The sequence below is a fragment of the Beta vulgaris genome, chromosome 6 (assembly GCF_026745355.1).
Source record: "Beta vulgaris subsp. vulgaris cultivar EL10 chromosome 6, EL10.2, whole genome shotgun sequence".
Lineage (NCBI taxonomy): Eukaryota > Viridiplantae > Streptophyta > Magnoliopsida > Caryophyllales > Amaranthaceae > Beta > Beta vulgaris.
This window is the reverse complement of record NC_079207.1, coordinates 12,716,093-12,722,315: the sequence shown is the minus strand read 5'-3', so window position 1 is coordinate 12,722,315 and position 6,223 is coordinate 12,716,093.

Here is a 6,223-nt window from a genome sequence, read left to right as displayed (position 1 = left end):
CCTAAATGAAAATATGTAGAAAGTTATGACCCAAAAAGTAAATCCTCCCCCCAAGCTAAACAACACATTGTCCTCAATGTGACAAAGAAATATAGGGAAGGGAAGGAAAAGAGAAACATCCACAACCACATAACATAATCAACTTCCTCAATCACACAATCAAATTAAACCAAAATAAATGGCAAAAAGAGATATGAGTCTCAAAAACTTGAAGAGGATGAAAGAAAAGAGTATACCAAGAGTGTTGTGGGTGAAAGCCCTTAGTTGAACCTCCTCACAGAGCATAAGATCAAGTACCTAGATATTGATCTCAATGAATAATAGGAACTCAGCCCCTGAATCACAATTTGCACAAATTCTAAAAGTTAGTAATCAAATAAAAAAAATTGCTAAATATAAAACTAAAAAGAAAAAAAAAGTTAGAAATCTCGGGTTGTCTCCCAGGAATAGCTCATCAAAGCCCTCAGTAGTTTGTTAAATGCATCTGCATGCATCTCACAGAAAAGCAAATAATATACAAAGAAAATGTAAAAAAATTAGTTTTAATTCTCTACAAGACCTGCAAAAGGAAAATCAAAGAAAAAGTTATATCCACAAGAGAAAGAAGAAAAAGAAAAATTATTAGTCTTTTTACATGACCCAACTGGTTAGAAAGAAATCGAATATACATAAATTTCATGATCATAAGAGTCATTCAAAGAGGGATCGGAGAAATAAGGAATGAAGGAGGATATAATATAGGAGAAGAGGGAATGAGGTCAAGCTTTTGATAGAAAAGGAACATAAAACACAAAAACAGTAGGTAGAACTAGACGTGGCCATGGTCCGGGCTGGGTCGGTTCAGGGCCGGGTTGCCAGTCGGGCCGGGCCAAGGTGACGCAAACCTGAACTGGACCGTGTAGGGTACCGGGCCGGGCCAGTCCAGGGTCAGGGTTGGGATGAGGGGAACCGGGACCGTTGACACACCGGTTCGCCACTGGCTGGACCCGGTTCAAGGTGGGCCGGTTTAGGGCCGGAAGAACGGTTCACGGCGGGTTGGTTCAGGGTCGGAAGAGCGGTTCAGGGCGGGCCAGTTCAGGGTAGGGTTCGGGTTTAGTTCATGACCCCAAGTCATTAACAACGGCCCACAAGCCATTAAACGGGGAGACACATATGGATCCCCACGAATTATAAGACACATATACGTTTAAATATTTACTTTATAATAAGAACTTACAATATCGAAATATAAATATGCAATAAATAAGAATTTACAAATATGATAATTTCAGTACATTAAGGATTTATGGTATCTAATTTATTTACAATAAGAATTTACAATAAGAATATAAATGGTTACACAAATAAGAATTTACAATATATATGATTTAGAAGAACAAAAAAATTTTGTATGTAATACTTATAATCAAATTAATAAAAACATTTACAATAAGAATTTAAATGGTTACACCAATAATAATTTACAATATATATGATTTACAAGAACAATAAAATTTTCTATGTAATTCTTATAATCAAATTAATAAACCCCCCCCCCCCCTTGATGGGAGGGGGAGCTTGGACTTACATTTGAAGATTACAATATAATTTGGCAATTATATTGAAATTTTTAAGGAATTACAATATAATTTGGCAATTGTATTGAAATTTTCAAGGAGTAAGCTGCCTACGTATCCCGAAGGAATCAAAGCCCACGTAGTTCTCTACATACCTTATTTTATTTGAAGTCTTGGTTGACAGTTGACTATTGTCCTCCATCTGTATGTTCCCCTGCATTGGATGAGCTAGATGATTCAATCTCCATTAGCATCCAAGGATCATCTTCTTCTGCTTCATCTTCCCTTAATCCTTGCGTTCTTTTTTCGGCTTGATCCCAATCTTTTTTGCAAACGCATATCTCGATGCTTTGTGGAGATAGACGAGACCTTTTTTCATCCAGCACTCTACCTGCACTAAATGTTGATTCCGAAGCAATAGTTGATGCTGGAATTGCAAGTACGTCGCTTGCAATTCTAGCCAAAATGGGGAATTGATTTTCCTTAAGTTTCCACCATTTAAGAATGTGGAAATCTGAACCTGTTTCAAATTGATAGGACAAATAATCGTCCACCCCTGCGCAAGCGGATCCAAAAACACTAGTTTTTTGTTTCTTCAATATGTTATTAATTAAAGAATCAAAGCGAACAGTATTTGTATGTCCGGAGTCGGAACGAAATCGGGGTCATAAATCGAGACATAATGATCATGAAGTTCCTCCAAAAGATGTCTATACTTCAAAACATAACTGCCAACATCGTAAGAAACACCTAAACATTGATAATAGAAATTTAACAAGTTTGATAGGCCATCAAGTTTAAGCGCCGAATCAAGTATACAGGCAACACCATAAATGTACGGAAATTCACTAAAATATGCAAACCACTTTACCTTCATGCTATCAAGCACAACTTTGATTTCACTCACATCCAATTTCTCATTGATGGCATGTACCACCTTAATGCATTCTACAATTACCAAATGAATGTTGGGTTCATAAACCAAAGAAAATGTGTTAGTTGCATTGTGAAAAGATTTAAGAACATCCTGAATAAGCATTGCAACTGTCCAATGATAATCAGTAATCAACATATCTTCTTTCGAAACAACTTCATTATATAAAGGAGTCATAACATCACGATACCTGATTGCATCATTCAGCAGCTTATAAGTAGAGTTCCATCGAGTTGGAGTATCAAGAGACCAGACCTTCTTCGGCAAGCCGAATTCTTTACACAATGCATGCCATGTACCTTCTCTTAACCTGGCTTTTTCTTAAGACCCTAACGATATTTCTAATGGGATCTAATAAAGGTTGTAAACAAGCTATACCTTCTTGAACAAACAAGTTGAGTATATGAGCACAACATTTAACATGTAAGAATTGACCATCTAATATAAGCTTAAACGTACTTTCCTGCTTCAAGAAATCAATGGCCTTAGTGTTGGCCGTTGCATTATCCATAGATAATGAAAACACTTTATCAAGTAAATGGTATTTCTTACAACACTCCATTAAACGGGCTTTTATGTTGTACCCACTATGACTCTCTTCCATAAGCTCAAAAGCAATGATACGTTTCTGCAAAAACCACTCATCATCGATCCAATGGGCAGTAACACACATAAAAGGTTCACCAAAACACGAGGTCCATGTGTCCGTTGTAAGGCTAATGCGACCGTTGAAGGTACGGAACATCTCCATCGTATGACTTCTATAGAGATGAAATGCAGTTTGTGTGCGACGCTTAAGTGTGTTCCTAGGGACTTTCCTAAATGCTGGTTGCAAAGCAGTTCTATTGAAATATTCATATGCATCACTTTCTCCATGGTTGAACGACAATTCAACAGTGATAACATATTTAGCAAATTCATCAATCGTACGATCTCTATTGTAGGAGAAAGGCATACCTGCGCCGGAGATCTCACCAGCAAACCCGTGGAGTTGTGTCTGCGTGTTTCGGTCCCCGTCACTGCTAACATTCTCTGTCGTAAGGCCATGTTTGTTGGTCAAATGACGACCTAAGGTCCCCATTCCACCACCGTTCCTCTAGTTGTAAGTCGGTGGTGGGTTGACGCCTGCATTCTTGCAAAGTTGGCAAATGCACTTCCATTGTCTGGGTTCGTTGGTTGCAAGTTTTTCAAAGAATGGCCACACCCATAACACCTTTTTGGTACCTTGAGGTTGTGAGCCACCAGCTCCTTCGTCGTCGTTGCCCACGCCGGTTTCACCGGCTTCATCTACGATATTTAAGTTAACATATATTTACTCATTGTCGATTAACATAATACAAAATTAATTAGCTAAGTGGTAGTTCATTTACGTTCTTATTATGAATACTTATTATTGCAAAAACATTATTAATTAAACAAAATCACGATTAACTATCTTAATTTTAAATCATTAATAATCACAATTAACTAGCTAAGTGATAGTTTATTTATGTACTTATTATACATAATTATTATTGCTAAAATATTATTATTTTTAAATAATCATGATTAAGTATCTTAATTATTTAAGATTAACATAATCACGATTAACTAGCTAAGTGTTATTTGATTTACATAATTGTTATTGCTTAAATCATTTTTATGTAACATAATCAATAATAATTATCTTAATCATTATTGAATAACACCGCTACCATTAACTACTAAGTCATACTTTTTTTTACATAATGGTTATTGATTCATTTTTATGTAACATAATCATGATTAATTATTGAACACTAACCCGGTTGTTGCATGTTTGAAGCAGATGGTTGTCGGTTTGGTGGCTGCACAAATGCTTCATTATCATGTAACGACTCATGTTCTAAATCTTCGATGAAATCGCTATTGTCGATGGACGGTGAATTAGAAGAACCACCCCTTCGGCTAGTTGAACCACCGCTCTTACCTCTTCCAGTTATTTTTTTGTAAAAATTTAGACATTTTTTGGAGATAGAAACTAAAGTATTAAAGTAATGTAGTAAAACAATAGCTTAAGGAACTAAAACTTAGCTAAGTAGACAACAGAAAGCGAAATAAGTTTTTTTTTTTTTTTTTTTTTTGCTATAAATAAAGATGGAGAATAGGATGTTTAAGTAGTACTCAAAGAAATAGAAACAGAAGGATGTTTAAGACTTAAGAGTATGAAATTGAGATGCTGAGATGTGAGATGTGAAGAATGAAACTGGTAAAATGCGGTATTTATAGGAATAATTTGGGGGGGAAATTTTAATTTTGAAATTCTATTGAGGTGGGAAAATCATGAAGTGAAGTATGTTGGGAGTTGGGAGATACTTGCTTAATTGAGGTGAGCGGATGATAATTCATCAGTCTGCAAATGAATAGTAAAGCTACATTGCAAAAGCTTGCAATTACATCATGATCCTGCAAATTCATTCAGTATGTTGGGAGTAACAGTAACAAATGAATTATCTTTCATTTTTTTTTAAAAAAAAAAAATTGCCAACGTGGCCCACATATAACACAATATACGGCTATATTTTCTCCTTCTCTCTTTTGATATTATTACTAACAGTATGTTGGTGCCTGGTGAAATTAAAAATGGTGGATGCAACTTGCAGGCTTTTCATTTTCCACCCATTTCTTCTTTCTTCTCCCTTTTAATCTTATCCTATCCTTTCCACTTTGTACACCACTCATCATTATCTTATCACAATTCACAATTCTGATTTTCAATCTTCATAATTTCAAAAACAACCTCAATTATTTTCGAAGGGGGATAGGGGCCATGTAGGGTACGGCCGGACCGCCGGAGGGAGAATCGCAGGGAGGGAGGGAGATGTTGTCGCCGGACCGTCGGTAGGAGAAGCGCGGTTCCCAAGTTCTTGTTTGTCGGACCGCCGGTGCAAGAAGGGGGATTGCGGTTTTGGGCCGGTTTTTGGGGCGGTTTTTGTCACGGTCAGGTTCAGGGCCGGTTTTTTAACGGTTTGATGTGCAGGTTCAGGGTCAGGGCCGGTTTCATGGGCGGTTTAACCCTCGGTCTCACGCCGGTTTACGGTCCCGGTTCAGGGCAGTCGGGTCCGGTCCACTCCCCCCAACTATGGACCCACGCCAACCCTATCCTCTATCCGGTCCTGGGCCGGTTCATGCCCGTTCCCTCGGCGGTCCGGTCCGTGCGGTCCCATGACCGGTCCGGTCCAGGGCTGTGCCTGGTTGAGCCCGCGCATTGGCCACCTCTAGGTAGAACTGACAAAGACTCATGAATCATATCACTCTCATCTATATACTTCTCCAAGGAAGGTTTTTCAACCAAGATTTCTTCCTCCTTTAAAATATCCATCACATTGATCTCTTCTATAATTTGATCATCATCCTCATAACTCTCATTCTCTATACAACCCGTATCATCATCATCATAAATATACGGTTGGGGATGAAAATTTTAAGTGTAATAATAAAATTCATATTGGGCTGAGAGATTAAAATCATTCACTAATATCACATAAAATAAAGAAAATGCATGAGAAGTAGAGTGACAATCCGAAGAGTAAGAAGGTGTGTAATACAACTATAGGGTTGTGGGGTTGGTCTAGCAGATAAAGACATATCTCATTCATAGTTATTCTTAGCCAACCACTCAATTAAATCCAACAATAATCTGGTGATTTAATTTGGCTAGAAATTTCCTATTAGGCATAGAATCAAACATCACCCTAGTTTCTTCATTTAAACC